The 14785-nt window shown below is 40.4% G+C and overlaps 1 pseudogene; it reads right to left on the bottom strand.

Moving 5' to 3' along the window:
- Positions 1-12606: 12606 nt before the first annotated feature.
- LOC147890677 (uncharacterized) lies at positions 12607-13697 on the bottom strand (annotated as a pseudogene).
- Positions 13698-14785: the final 1088 nt, after the last annotated feature.

Below are 14785 nucleotides of genomic sequence, written 5' to 3'. Positions count from 1 at the left end.
GTCTTTACCTGCCATTAAGAAGAAACTATATTGAAGCATCTAGATATAATAAATGAAATGAAACAGCAATATATTTGAAAAATGAAAGTTGACACTTACCTCAAATGCTCTCAACCATCAAATATGCTTCTCGGATTGTACACTGAAATGCTTTGAGTTTTCTCTAGTGATTGATGTATCGAGTGCCCTATTCATAAGTGTGATAGTCACTCTTTCAATCTTTTTCTCTTTTACAATTTCACATTCATCCAACTTTATGACAAATATAAGCCATCCTTGGCACTCTTCAAATGTGATTCCATAGAATTCAACCAATCTTTTTGGTAATTGTTCAAGATTAACGTATATTTTAAGGAGTATTTTATTACTTTCCTATATTTCAGACTCATGAAAAAAGAAGAAATTGTGGATTTCTTTCAGGGCCCCAAAATGAGCTCATTTTTTCCTAATAGGCTTCGCGACAAAACAAGAAACAAGTATGAAAACTACAGACTGGAAGTAAACTGCAAGTAAAGGGAAGCAGTGAAAGAACAAGACAACTGGTACTACAACAACAACAACTCAAGTCCAAGAAAGAGAAACAAGCAAGACAACTTCACAACTTCAATCCACCTCAAACAGAGTCACAAACATGCCAAAGAGCAACATGACTTTAGAAAAGGACAAGGAGGTAATCAACAAGCCAAAAAGAATAGAAATAAGTAATCTGACAATGCTCCCACAAGCAAATCGATAGTAGTTAGCACTAATAGAAGATGAGAAAAGACTCCAAGCCACTAAAAGAAGCAAGCAAGCATGAAGCTGAAGAATCTTGCTACAACATATCCAAAGCATGATGGACAAGCTAAAACAACTGCGTTGGTGTTAAGGAATGTATTGAGCAACTAGCTCAAGCAACAAGCTCCAACCAGGCTAACTATACAATAGTCACTGATGACAAAGAAGAAGCTCTAAACAAGAACCATAAATGAATTCAGCAAGATTGGTGAACAACAGCACCAATAATTGCTATCAAGACAGTACACCGACGATCCGACCGTCGTCTACAACTAGCACGAGCATCAAAACAAAAGACAAAAGGCAAGATCATTCCGACTCCTTCTATCTAGTTCATGGAGGCACACCCAGCAAATGTTGAAAGAACCTGAAGGCCCATCGTCACCAAACCGAATTGAAGGAATCTACTTCACAAGAAATAGAGCTAGAGATGAGGCTGATAGTAAGACGGATCAAGATCTTGAAAAAATCTTCCAGGATCCTGACTATCCCGTGGGGAGAGTTCCTCAACAAATTCAGTTCACAGCTTGGAAATCCGAGAAGCTATAGCTAAACTTGAGGTATTTCCTGTTTCAACACCTAGTGAGACATTTCTCAGAACCACAATTGGCACACTTCTAGCTGCAGGCTTATACATTGCAACCCGAAGACAAATCAACTTCGATCCCTTGCCTCCTCAACCAAAAAAGAAGACACCTGTTCTCCAAGCTATCAAGATACAAAACCCCTTGTCAAAGTAGCAAATTTCTAAAGGAAGAAAGGACAGGATCAAGATAGTCATATTGGATAGTTCGAGACCCATTGGATAGCTAGCGGATTTGGAGCTCTACCTGATGTAGTAAAGAAACAACAATTTATAGCTACTTTTGAGGGTAAGGCAACACCTTGGCTTACACAATATAGTCTTGCAAATTTTGCAAATTATGATGCCTTGAAAGTCTCATTCCTAAGTAGATTCAGAAAATAAAAAACACCAGAATCACTTCTAAAGCAGCTTCAAAATATAAAACAAGAAGACCTATCATCTAAACCTTAGTTCTTTAAAGGAGATGCATAAAAGTGAAATGATTGTAGACCTACCAGAAATTTCAAATCTGCCTGATGTATGTGAAGCTTGCATGATGGGCAAGCAACATCAGTAGCCCTTTCCTAAAGAGGCCAATAGGGCAAAGGCTCCTCTAGAGCTTGTTCACATGGACCTCTATGGAAAGATGGAGACGGAAGCTTTGGGTGGTTCCTACTACTTCATGACGCTGATCGACGACTATAGTAGAAGGATATGGATATACTTCCTGAAGACTAAAGACGAGGCTTTTAGTAAGTTCAAGGAATGGCATGTAATGGTCGAGAAAGAAATGGGGAAGAAGGTGAAGAAATTGAGATCACACAGAGGTGGAGAGTTCACATCAACTAAATTCGAGAGTTACTGCAAAAGTCATGGGATCAAGAGGCAGAAACCCCCGCCACATACATCACAACAAAATGGAGTAGCAGAATGCAAGATGCGCGTCATCTGTGAAATGGGCAGGAGTATGATGAAAGGGAAAGATTTGCCAAAGACTTTCTGGGCTGAAGCATGTAACACTGCAGTTTACATTCTGAATCATAGCTACACGAAAGCTATGAACGGGATGACTCCATTGCAGGTCTTTTTTGGTAAGAAACGTTCAGCTGCACATTTCAGAGTTTTTGGATGTGATTGTTTTGTGCATGTCCCTGATGCTAACAGGACCAAATGGGAACCGAAGAGCCGGAAGTGTATTTTCTTGGGCTACAGTGAAGAGACAAAGGGTTACCGTCTCTATAACGCTATTACCAAGAAGGTAATAGTAAGTCGCGATGTGGTCTTCTCAGAATAGCCACATCCATTGGAGGAGGATGCTTCCTTCCCAGACAACTAGGACTAGGATATCCATCTAGTACCACCACCAACAGCAGACCGAACTCCCCCAATGGTGCTTGGGAGGATTCAAGATAAAGAAGATGAAGAAGAGCCTGTAGAACCACAATGGCAAAAACCATTCTTGAAGTGGGTAAAGCAACTTTTGGATGGCAAAGAACCTCCAACCATTGAGGAGGAACCATCCGAACATCACTGGCCCAAGAGATTAGAGGAGCAAAGAAGAGCGCAGGAACACTTGGTCAACTATGCTTTGATGATAGAAGTGATCCGTGCTGATGAACCCAAATGTCTTGAAGAGGCATAGGGGTGATGATAGGTGGATGGAGGCTATGCAGTTGGAGTATGGCTCCATAATGAAGAACAACACTTGGGACCTTGGGGATCATCCACAAGGTAATCGACACCAAGTGGGTGTACAAGACCAAGTACAAGTCCGATGGCACGTTGGATAAGTACAAGGCTTGGCTCATGGCAAAAGGATTTGCACAGGTACATGGTTTTGATTATCAGGATACTTTTGCTCCCACAGCTCGACTAACCACAATTCGTAGTGTTTTGGCTTTAGCTACCCAGAGAAGTTGGCCCGTGTTTCAGATGGATGTAAAATCTGCCTTTCTGAATGGGGATCTCAAGGAGGAGGTATACGTGGAGCAACTACTAGGTTTTGTGGTCCCCAGTTCAGAAGGTAAAGTCTATAAACTAAAGAAGGCACTTTACAGGCTGAAACAGGCCCCACGAGCATGGTACCAGTGAATTGATGCCTACTTTCAGCAAAACGGGTTCAAGAGGAGCCCATCACATGCAAATTTGTATATCTTCAGAGAAGGAGACAAGTGTATGATCGTGGTGCTTTATGTGGATGACCTTGTCATAACAGGGAACCATGAAGAGAAGATCTCGTAGACAAAGCATTTGCTAGGAAGAGAGTTTGAAATCATAGACCTCGGACTGATGCGTTTCTGTTTGGGGATTGAAGTTTGGCAAGAGCCGAAATAGATCTTCATTTCACAGCTGAAGTATGTTGGAGAGATACTGAAGGCATTTGGCATGGCTGAGTGCAAGATAGTTGGTACCCCTATGGAGGTTGACGTGAAGCTCTCAAACGAGGATTCATCACCATTGGTGGATGAAGCAAAGTACAGAAGGCTTGTGGGCAGTTTGATTTACTTGTGCAACACACAACCGGACATCAGCTTTGTGACTGGTGTACTAAGCAGGTTTTCCAATAAGCCCTGGGAGAACCATTGGAGGGCAGGGATGCGGGTGCTGAAATACATCAAAGTCACACTTGATTATGGCATCACCTATACCAAGGGCAACATCTTGACCAGATTCTGTGACTCGGATTGGGCAGGAGATGTGGACAGCAAGAGATGAGTGACAGGTTATTGTTTCTCACTTGGATCTGGAGTTGTGCCATGGGTCAGCAAGAAGCAACCCACAGTTGCTCTTTCTTCTATTGAGGCTAAGTACAAATCAGCATGCTTTGCTTCTTGTGAGGCAGTGTGGTTGAGGAGGATTCTGGGGGACATGGGTGCAGTGCAGAACAAGCCTACATAGTTATCATGTGACAATCAGAGTTGCATGGCGATTGCAAAGAACCCTGTGTTCCATGCTCGCACAAAACACACTTCCTCCCAATACCTTGCCTCTTCCTTAGCGGCCCCTATGTCAACAAGTTGTCTAACTCACATGCATTTGAGCCTCTACTTTGTGCAACCCATCAATAAATCTCCTCTTTTAGGTTTCATCATTTGGGACATTTGCTCCCATCCTCCTAATGATCATCCCCATATAGTGATCTATGCTCTCATTAATGCCTTGGTTCAAATAGTCAAGCTGCTCTGCAAGGCGCTCTTAGAAACCTTGCCTCCTAAACGTTGTTAGGAAGGCTTGGGATGGTAATGCATAAGTTGCCCTGGTGGCAGCATCTACATTTCCGTACCAACTAGCAGCCTCATCCTTTAGAGTCGCTGGGAATATATGAAAATTTTGGTCATTTTACACTATCTCATTCACCACGCAAGTGACCTCAAACCTTTGTGTATGTGCATCTGGGTCCTCATCCCATCGCCTAGTAAATTGTGTAAAGTCCTTCAATCAAACCATAGCTCTAGGCACTGCCATTCCCTCTTCAAAAAGAAAATTTATTCCAAAGTCTGGCTCTTTGAAGAAATATAGAGCCTTAGCTTTTGGTAATTTACATTGTCTTTGATGCTTTTTATCCTCCTTGTATTGAATGTCTACATTGTCCTCGCTAGCACTTGATGGAGTACTTCTAACAACCTACCCCTCTGTGAGGTTGGTAAATCCCTTGTCTATAAATCTATTCAAGACCTCTAACCTCTCTGTGAGTCTCTCGCTCTTCTTTTCACTCCTACACTTATAGCATTCATCTCTCTCCCTATTTCTTGCTTCTAGGCTACTTTCTTCACTCATCCATACTAGATTCAATGCTCTACTCACTCATACTCCAAATGCCCTTTTCTAAGTGTTGCAGTCTCCTGACAGACGCACCAAAATGGAAAACCCTACAGGTATCAACAAAGATGGGTATTTGACTAGCTAAGTGTTAGGCTATTGCACTAGAAAAGGGATAAAGGATGTAATCTAAACCTAAGAATGTAGTCCAAAATACACATTAAGATTCCCTCAAATCTTCCTTCCAAGACAACTCCTCACACACAAAAACTCCACATAAACTAATTTTTCTTCAATAACTTCACTCATATTCTCTTGAAACTGAATTTCAGTATTCAAACATCCACAAAATAAAAAAAACTAACTTATTTCTTTTAATACCGTTTCATTTCAACACCTTCATCATGAAATATTCCACCAGATATATGTTGTTAATGATCAATATCCACTATGCATTTACTCATCAACATCATTTCAAACTCATCTAAAACCTTCTATGATTCAATATTCAATATCCCTCAGAGAATAAACATAACTTTCTCTTCATTTCATTCCCAAATAATGCACCTATCCCAAGATATTCAACATCTCACAATCTCTTCAAATCATCATTTTACAAAGCATCACCCCTTCATGCATTTCAAATATCAAATATGAATTCATATTTAGATTTAACATAGAAAAGTAACACGTGTTCCTTTTTACTTCATCTCAAGATATCCACAAATACATAAATTTTAAGTGAATTTTTTAAGATCAATTTACAAAGCAACACCTTCTCATAAATTTCTAACAAAATATATCATTTCATATCTATAATATTCTCAAAAAAATAACAACTTTTCCTTTTGACTTCAATTCCATCCCATACACCAATCAAAAGATATTTAGATTTCCATGAAACCATAAAATGCGTCAAAATCCCTTATACAAAACCCATTTTCTCAAAATCCACCTTCCACTTGGCCAAATCAAACATATGACGTATCCAATTGACCAGAATCATGTGTTTAAACACTTTTGTAGATAAAACGTTTTTCATTTGACACACCATTTATGACTTATTCTAGAAAATTTAAAATAGGCTATAGTTTTTGCAAAAAAAACAGAGTAAAAATGATGGCATGCGAACTCAGTTTCTTTCTTGACAGATAAACCATGCTCCTACCTATCAATCCTTCACCGATTGGTATGGGAGATGTTGTGGGATGCTTAGCTTTCTCTTTAAGAACCCTTTCAAACCCAGCAAGCACCAAGATTGAGTGGATTCATGTCCACAAGCTTCTCCCACAAAATTGAGCATTCAACCTCTTCTTGGCAGCATTCCATTCAGCAAAACTGCTTCATCTTTTCATAATCCGTCACTTGGTCTGGCTTAGCAATCTCCCACAAATGCACTCACAACCCGATATCATGATGAAATGAGCAAATTGGAATTCCTCTTCTCTCCGCGTGTCGCCGATCTATGTATTTACTCTTTTCTTTGTATTTCTCCATCCATAACTGCCTTAGTCTCCAACTTTAAAACACAATTGTTGGATCTTGAGTACTTAGATCACTTCCATGCATCCCTCTCTCACACCCCTTCATTTCTCCACCTCTTTACAACTCAAAATCCACAATTGAATGCATTTTTGCTCATTTTTGCAACCTCCATATCTCTCAATCTGTAACTTAGATTGCAACCCTATAAAAAGAAAAAGTATTCATCTCAACAAGCTCTACACATTTGTAACACCATCATTGAAATCGAAGCAAAACATATGCACCCATTTTCATGGCTAAATACCATGATAAAAACTTCATTGAACCCACACTGAATAGCATCAACCTTGCATATGACATGACATTGCAACAAATACATTGCTTTTTAAGACCCAAAATCACATGTTATCAATGGTACGCCCATTTTGTGCCAAGCTCTTCAATGTTTGCATCACAAAGAGACCTACAGCGGTGTTTAAACCACTCGTGGGCTCGATGAAATAGTAGGCGTGGCCTCATCAAGGGTCGTTGAGGCTTCGATGTTTGCAGTCCCTTCTTGCTCTTAAAATGCCAAAAATAATCTTCAAGGGGAATAGAAACAATGACCTCTAAGAATCTCTCATATAGTTTTCTCATAGGAAGAATGGAATTCAGAGGAGACCGACTGATTAAAACCTCTTTAGTGGAAATGAACACAAGTTTATGAAATATACTAGAATCAATCTCCCTCTAAAACTATTATAGGACAAGTAGACCTAAGCTCTGATACCATGTTAAAGTGCAGATCGTGCTCTCCTAGTGCAACATGGAATTAGCAAAAGATCAAGGGGGATCAAACCATAGAAGAAACTCTATGGGAGAGACATACGAAAGGTAATGCTAAATCTATTCCAAATGTGTGTGTACTCAACAATACATGATAGGCTTCTTATATAGAGAGAGCCCTTCAAATAGTCAACACTTGTGGGATCCTTTGATCCACATCTCTCTTTGTGGATGACCTCAATCACTACAAGGCATAGGCCATTTTCCGATGAAAATACCAATGCTTTTTACATTAATTTTTTTTTTCACGGGTGCAAACGTCGCTATAAGAGTCGCTAAAAGCGTTGAGAACTAAAAAAAAAGGGTTAGTGGGGCTAAACAGGGCTTGCTATGGCCCTGTTTAGCCCCACTAATCCTTTTTTTTTTGGGTAATTACAAAACAAAGTTTTTTTATAACAAAATTTCCCTTGCGAAAAGGGTGATACAAAATCGCTCTTGTGAAATGATGAGCAACAAAAGCATATACATGTCAGACATATACAACATTGTTTGTAACAAAATTACCCTTTCGAAAGGGCGATACGAAATTGCTCAAACGAGCGGATATACAAAATGACATACAAGGCGAAGAAAATGCTACTACCACTACTATTCATCCGAATCTGAATCATCCTCGTCTTATTGGCCTATTCCTTGGTCCTCATCAGCTGCGTCTTCTCCCTCATCCTTGTCACGCGTGTCTGTGATCCTTGGCCCTATTGATCGCTCGTCTTTGATGATGGGACGCTTGAGCTCAGACCCTAAGAGTGAACCATATAAATCAAAAATTAGATTGGAACTTAAAGAATAAAAAAATTTAAAAAGTGAGATTACAAGTAGGAGTAAACTTATATCGTGCGAGCAGCCACCTCAGCCCAATCAACCGTTGCTCCCATCGCCTCTTGCTCAATAAACCATAGCTTTGTTCCTATCCGAAATGCACGTCGTGTCTCTGCATCTGTAGGAAGACGACCCATCGCAGCTTGCTGTGAATCCAATTCACGAGAGTTGGAGTTAGCTAAAGTGCATGTAATATGTAGTAAAACAAATAGAACAATACATTAAATGAGAAGAAGTAGACTTACCACGGTTGCCTCGAACGCCAACCGTCTGCCTGCACCAAAGTGTGAAGTACCTATGACATCCAGCCGCCTCTTCGCAACCCTCCTCTGACCTCGAACAATTCGAGATGGTCCCTATTTTGCTTCTTGAAGAACTTCCAATCAGCTTTGTCTGCCCAGCTGGGTTTAGCCAACCCCTTTGTGATAGAAGTACGCAAGGTTGATCTACGATGCTTCAAGACCAAACCCATGCGCTCTTGCATATAATCCTCATTAAACTCCCAATTTGGCGGGTTAGGGTATCTTTATTTTAACTCATCAATGACCGCCTGCTTCTTTTGGCCATCTTGATACCGCCAATCGGTAGCAATGCCGCTCTTGAAGTGATGACTCATCAACCTCCTCATGGTGGCCATCACTGCTTTGCCCTTTCTATCTTCTATTATCTCTCCAACAGCTATGATTTGATAGGAGAGATCCCCTGATGAGTAAGGAGGACTGACGGTAGAAGAGTCAGAAGGAGTGGAAGCTGCGCGAGCGCTTCCAAAGCAAGGAGTAGCAGTGGGAGTAGGAGAGGGAAAGGGACCTGATTGATACTATGTCTTTGGACCAAGTGGAGACCTGTAGGAACATGAGTGTGCTGACTCGTCTACATCTCCCGAGTCAGCACAACATGAGCCGCCCTTCTTACTCTTCCTTCCCTTAGGAGAGGCATGCACAGGTGATGACCCCTCGGTCAAAGGGGCACGAGGGGACGGCTGGGCAGTACATCCACCCATCGCTGTAGGGGAGGGAATTGCTGAGGTCCTCTGAGATAGCAGAGAGAAGAATCTCGCTGCCTCCTTATCGCTCATCTGCAATACAAACTCGTCGAGACTCCTGACAAAGCCATGCACAGCTAGCAAAGGAGTTTCCGAGGGGTAGTTGCAATGCTACATGGAAGAGGAGTCGGACCAGGGGTAGTCGTAGTGCTAGGTACGAGAGGAGTCAGACCAGGGGTAGTCATCGAGGTAGTCACCTAAGAGGAATCAAAGTCCTCTGGAGCATAAAGATCATGAGCTCTTCTCCTGTGAGGCTGTCCGTACTCATCGGATGAGCGACGTGATTCCATGTCTAACATAGACACAAACACGAAAACAAAAAACAAAAAAACAAACATAAGCATAGGCATAGGCATAGGCATAGGCAAGGAGGGAAAGAAGAGGAAGAAGAGGAAGAGGAAGAGGAATCTGAAGAAGAGGGAGAGAAGAGGGAAAAGAGAAGGGGGAAGAGAAGAGGAAGAAGAGGGAAAGGAAAGAGGGAAAGAAGAGGAGAGAAGAGGGAAAGGAAGAGGAAGAAGAGGAAGAAGAGGGAGAGAAGAGGAAGAAGAGAGAAAGAAGAGAGAAAGAAGAGGGAAAGGAGAGGGGAAGAGAGGAGAAGAGAGAAGAGCATAAGAGAAGAGGAATCTCTTATGCTCATGCATAAGCATAAGCATTCTTATGCTCATGCTTATGTTTATGCATGAGCATAAGAGAAGGGGGAAATAGAGAAGAGCATAAGAGAAGAGGAATCTCTTATGCTCATGCATAAGCATAAGCATTCTTATGCTCATTCTTATGTTTATGCATGAGCATAAGAAAAGGGGGAAAGAGAGAAGAAGAGGAAGAGAAGAGGAATCTAAAGAAGAGGGAAGAGAAGAGGGAAATGAGAGAAGAGCATGAGAGAAGAGGAATCTCTTATGCTCATGCATAAGCATAAGCATTATTATGCTCATGCTTATGCTTATGCTCATAAGAGAAGAGCATAAGAGGAAGAGAAGGGGGAAAAAAGAGCATAAGAGAAGAGGGAAATAGAGAATAAGAGCGAAAGGAACGAGGGAAAGGAAAGAGACAAGGGGGAAAGAGAGAATAAGAGAAGGGGGAAAAAGCATAAGCATGAGCATATGTCTCATTTTCTTATGCTCATGCTTATGCTTAAGCATAAGCATAAGCACAAGCTCATGCTGCTAACATGCACACACATTTCTTGCCAACACATGCAATTCTTGTTAGCACATGCTTGTTATTGCATGAATCAGAACCCAATTCTTTTGAGCAAGCCATGGAAAAGAAAAATGGGAGAATGCCATGGATGAAGAGATGGATGCCTTGGCAGTAAATGCTACATGGGAATTGGTGCCTTTACCTAAAGACAAGAATGCAATTGGCTGCAAGTGTGTTTATAACGTGGAGCACAACACAGATGGTTCTGTGAACAGATACAAGGCAAGATTAGTTATCAAGGGGTATGCATAGACATATGGCATTGATTATGAAGAAACATTCAGTCCAGTTGCAAGGATGGCAACCGTAAGAGCAGTCATTGTTATGGATGCATCAAAGGAATGGTCTTTACATTAGATGGATGTAAAGAATGCTTTCTTGCATGGTGATTTGCAAGAAGATGTCTATATGGAGCAACCACCAGGTTATGTTCATCCTGTTCATTTGTAGGTTGAAGAAAGCCTTGTATGGCTTGAAGCAAGCACCCAGAGAATGGTCTGACAAGAAAGGACAATATCTTGTCACTATTGGCTTTCAGATTTCCAAGGCAGATTTCTCACTTTATGTGAGAAAAACAAAGAAAGGCATTATGCTGCTTGTCATTTATGTTGATGATTTGATCATCACAGGTGATAGTGATGAAGATATCCTTCATGTGAAAATGCTATTGAAGCAGGAGTTTGAGATGAAGGATTTGGGAGAGCTGCGTTACTTCTTGGGCATTAAGGTGATTAGATCCACAAGTGGGATATGGCTCTTGCAGAGGCAGTATGGATTGGACATGCTGTCCAAATATGGGATGACAGGCTGTAAGCCTATTTCAGTTCCTTTGGAGCAGAATGTGAAGTTGAGCGCAGATGCAGGTGAGCTTCTGGAAGACCCTACTATGTACAGACGCATAGTAGGAAGTTTGATTTATATGACTATGACTAGGCCAGATTTGAGCTATGTTGTTGGGTTGGTAAGTCAGTTTATGCAGGCTCCAAGGAAACCGCATTTGGATGTGGCTAGTCACATACTGAGGTATGTGAAGTCCACATTGCAGTATGGACTATTTTATGAGATTGGGGTTCATCTGCAATTACAAGCATTGCATGTGCTAACTAGCATGTCGCAGTGGTAGATGAAAGTGCTAATAAGCATGTGCTAACAAGCACCTACAATTACAAGCATTGCATGTGCTAACTAGCATGTGGCAGTGGTAGATGAAAGTGCTAATAAGCATTGCAAGTGCTAATAAGCATTGCAAGTGCTAATAAGGATTGCAAGTGCTAATAAGCAGTGTAGGTGCTAGCATTTGCAAGTGTTTATTGTGAGATGAGAGTGGTAATTGTAAGTGCTAGCGAGGTGCTAGCCAAGATTTATAGTGCTAATAAGCATTGTGGGTGTTGGTAATCATTGATTGTCGTAGTAGCAAGCATTGTATGTGCTAAGCAGCCTATGACATTGGTAGATACTGATGTTGGACCTGAGAATCCTTTACAAACTTCGGAGCCTCCTAGCTTAATTGAGGCAAATTGTACTCTTGCAAGTTTGTAATGCATAACGACATTTAATGAAATTCATCTATATTTGAGACTCTAGTTTGTAATCCATAGAGCAAGAGCGAGAGAGAGAGAGAGAGAGAGAGAGAGAGAGAGAGAGAGAGAGAGAGAGAGGAGAGAGAGAGAGAGATTTGACTCATGAATATGGATGTATGTATTACAAACTTTGAATGAAAATTTGTTACAATAGCAAAGAAACTAATTCTTCATTGTTTTTTGTAAATAATAAAAAATATAGTTACAATGCTGATTATGGCTGTAATTGAGAGCCAAAATTATCATAGAACCTCTCTGATTCCAACATTATGAGCCTAGAAAGGCTCAACTACTAGAGCAAAGGCGAGATCAGAACATGGAAGAGAAGGTGGTGTACGAGGAAAAGGCACAACGGAAGCTCCTTAGTCAACCTTGTTCATAGGATCATCCACTATCGCCTGAACGGCACTGATTGTCTTCGAGTCATAGCATCCACCATCGCCTCAATTGCACTAATATCTGAGAATCATCAGTTTGTTTGAAAATATAATGTATAATGTTTATCCATTGCCTCACAATTGTATACTATGAAAATAATCATTTCGTACCTGTAATCATGAATTTTGAATTATCTCAATAATTCCATTTGGGATATCTCTACACAGAATTCTCCTTTCCCTTCACTCCAATACCTGTCAACATGTAGTGTAAATCAATTATTCGTCCAATAATAAATAAAAAACATTGAGTCACATCAGCTCTTTGTTTACCTTCTTGTTACTCAGAATGAATGAGAATCTTTCTGCAACACTACCCTTTGTCTCCACTTGAATGTCTTGGTGTAATTGAGAGAGTGTGCAGCATTGTCTGAGTGATATAATTCCCAATAAATTGTCATTATCGTTAATGGTGATATCCAATGCTTCATTCTCAGGACCAAAAGAGTTCAAATATTGATCCATTGGAACCAATTGGTTCCCAATCATTCTACTACGTTGATAGTAAAATGTTAATATGAAATTTTGAGTGGCAATCATGTACTTCAGTAGTTTAATGGAGTTGTGCACAACTTCACAGTATACTTGGTTGGATGCTATCATGTCCCAACCATAATCCAAGAAGTCAGGAATTCTTTCAGCACCATTTGTAGAGAAAGAGAGAATGTCTTGCAAATCTTGATAGAAAATTTATTGAATAGATCTACAAAGATTGTTATTGACATGCAAATAATTATTTTGTTGATTCTACTAGCAATTCCTAGCCGTAAGGATCATTGTACTTCTGAAAACAACCTGGATATATATGAGTCTGCTATAGCACCATGAGGAATTGGCCAATCAACGGTATTTCATGTTGGAAGAGCTAGTTTCATCAACACACCATGGGTGTTGGCTTTATCCAATAGTTGGTAAAAATGATCATAAAAAAGGACTCTTGACTGAGCTAACTGCCCTATCAATCTACATTGATATTGCAACTCTCCTATGGACCCATGTAACACATCCATAAATCCTAAAATGCATTCGATAGGCTGCCATTGCTCATAAGATGAAGGATATATATATGAAAATAAAAATAAAGACATTGAGGTTCAGGAAATTCTCTGATTATGAAATAAAAAATTTCAATGAAGTCACTTACAATTTGGCCTGTGTTGTGGAAGATAAGTTGGATAATTCTCTTGCAATACCAGCTCTCTATGCATGTACACATGTTGAACCAATATTTCCTTTATTGATTTCATCCGCTCCATGGTTCTAAAACCTTTCACCCTACCCTTCCAAGATGCCAAAAAAGATTACTTGAATGTGGCTTCTTCCTTTTGTTTGGTTGCATGAGCACCCAACTTCCTTTTGATACAGCCCAGTCTTAGGAGCCATCCAGTGTAACATTGTTGGCAACATCGATAGATATAGAGGAAAGAGGTTGACGAGTGAGGGAGCTCATGTCTATAGCTTTGATCCTCGACAGTATGATCACCACGACCTTTGGCACATGAAGGGTTTTGATTATCGATGCATGCCATTGAGACTAGTGTCCAAACTTTTACTCAAACACCTGAAACTCAATGGACATATCAAAGAGCATGCATGAGACTCTAGTCTTGAATAAGCATGATCTTCTTATTCAAAACTTAAGAATATTATCAACGAGATTGATTGATAAAGCAATGACATCATACTCGTACCTTGTGCTTCAATGTTATGATCAACAACGCTTCCTAAAAAACTAAGACCATGGAAAACTTTCAAAAGTTACATTCCATTATGTAGCATCTTTATAAATGCACTCTTGTTCACCAAAAACTGAAAGAATATTATCTAACTTAACACTTTCACATCTTAAATCTCAAAAAAGAGAGATTGAAAAAACAAAGAGCTCGCTATTGTACCTTGCTCCTCGATATTTTAATTAACAAAGCTTCTCAAAGAGCGAGGTCCTATCAAAGGTTTTCTGTACCCATGAAAAACTTGCAAAAGTTATATTCTAGTCTGCATCATTTTGATAAAAACACAGTTTTGCGCAAGCATAGATTAGATTCAAAGAGAGATTGACAAAGAAAAGAACTCGCTCTTGAACCTTGGTCCTAGAGGTACTTCGAGTTCTAGCTTGTCGTTGCCACCCAAAACTCCCAAAAAGAAACCCAATCCATAGGTTGAAGGAATGTATACGAGGAGGAAACCGAGAGAGAGAGAGAGAGAGGGAGGGAGAGGGAGAGAGAGAGAGAGAGAGAGAGAGAGAGAGAGAGAGAGAGAGGGAAGAGTAATTTGGAAGGGGAGAGTAGTTTGGGGG

Source organism: Dipteris shenzhenensis, chromosome 18 (assembly GCF_047967505.1).
Source record: "Dipteris shenzhenensis isolate YYH24624 ecotype China chromosome 18, Dip_SZ_1.0, whole genome shotgun sequence".
NCBI lineage: Eukaryota > Viridiplantae > Streptophyta > Polypodiopsida > Gleicheniales > Dipteridaceae > Dipteris > Dipteris shenzhenensis.
This window is presented reverse-complemented; position numbering and strand designations above follow the sequence as displayed.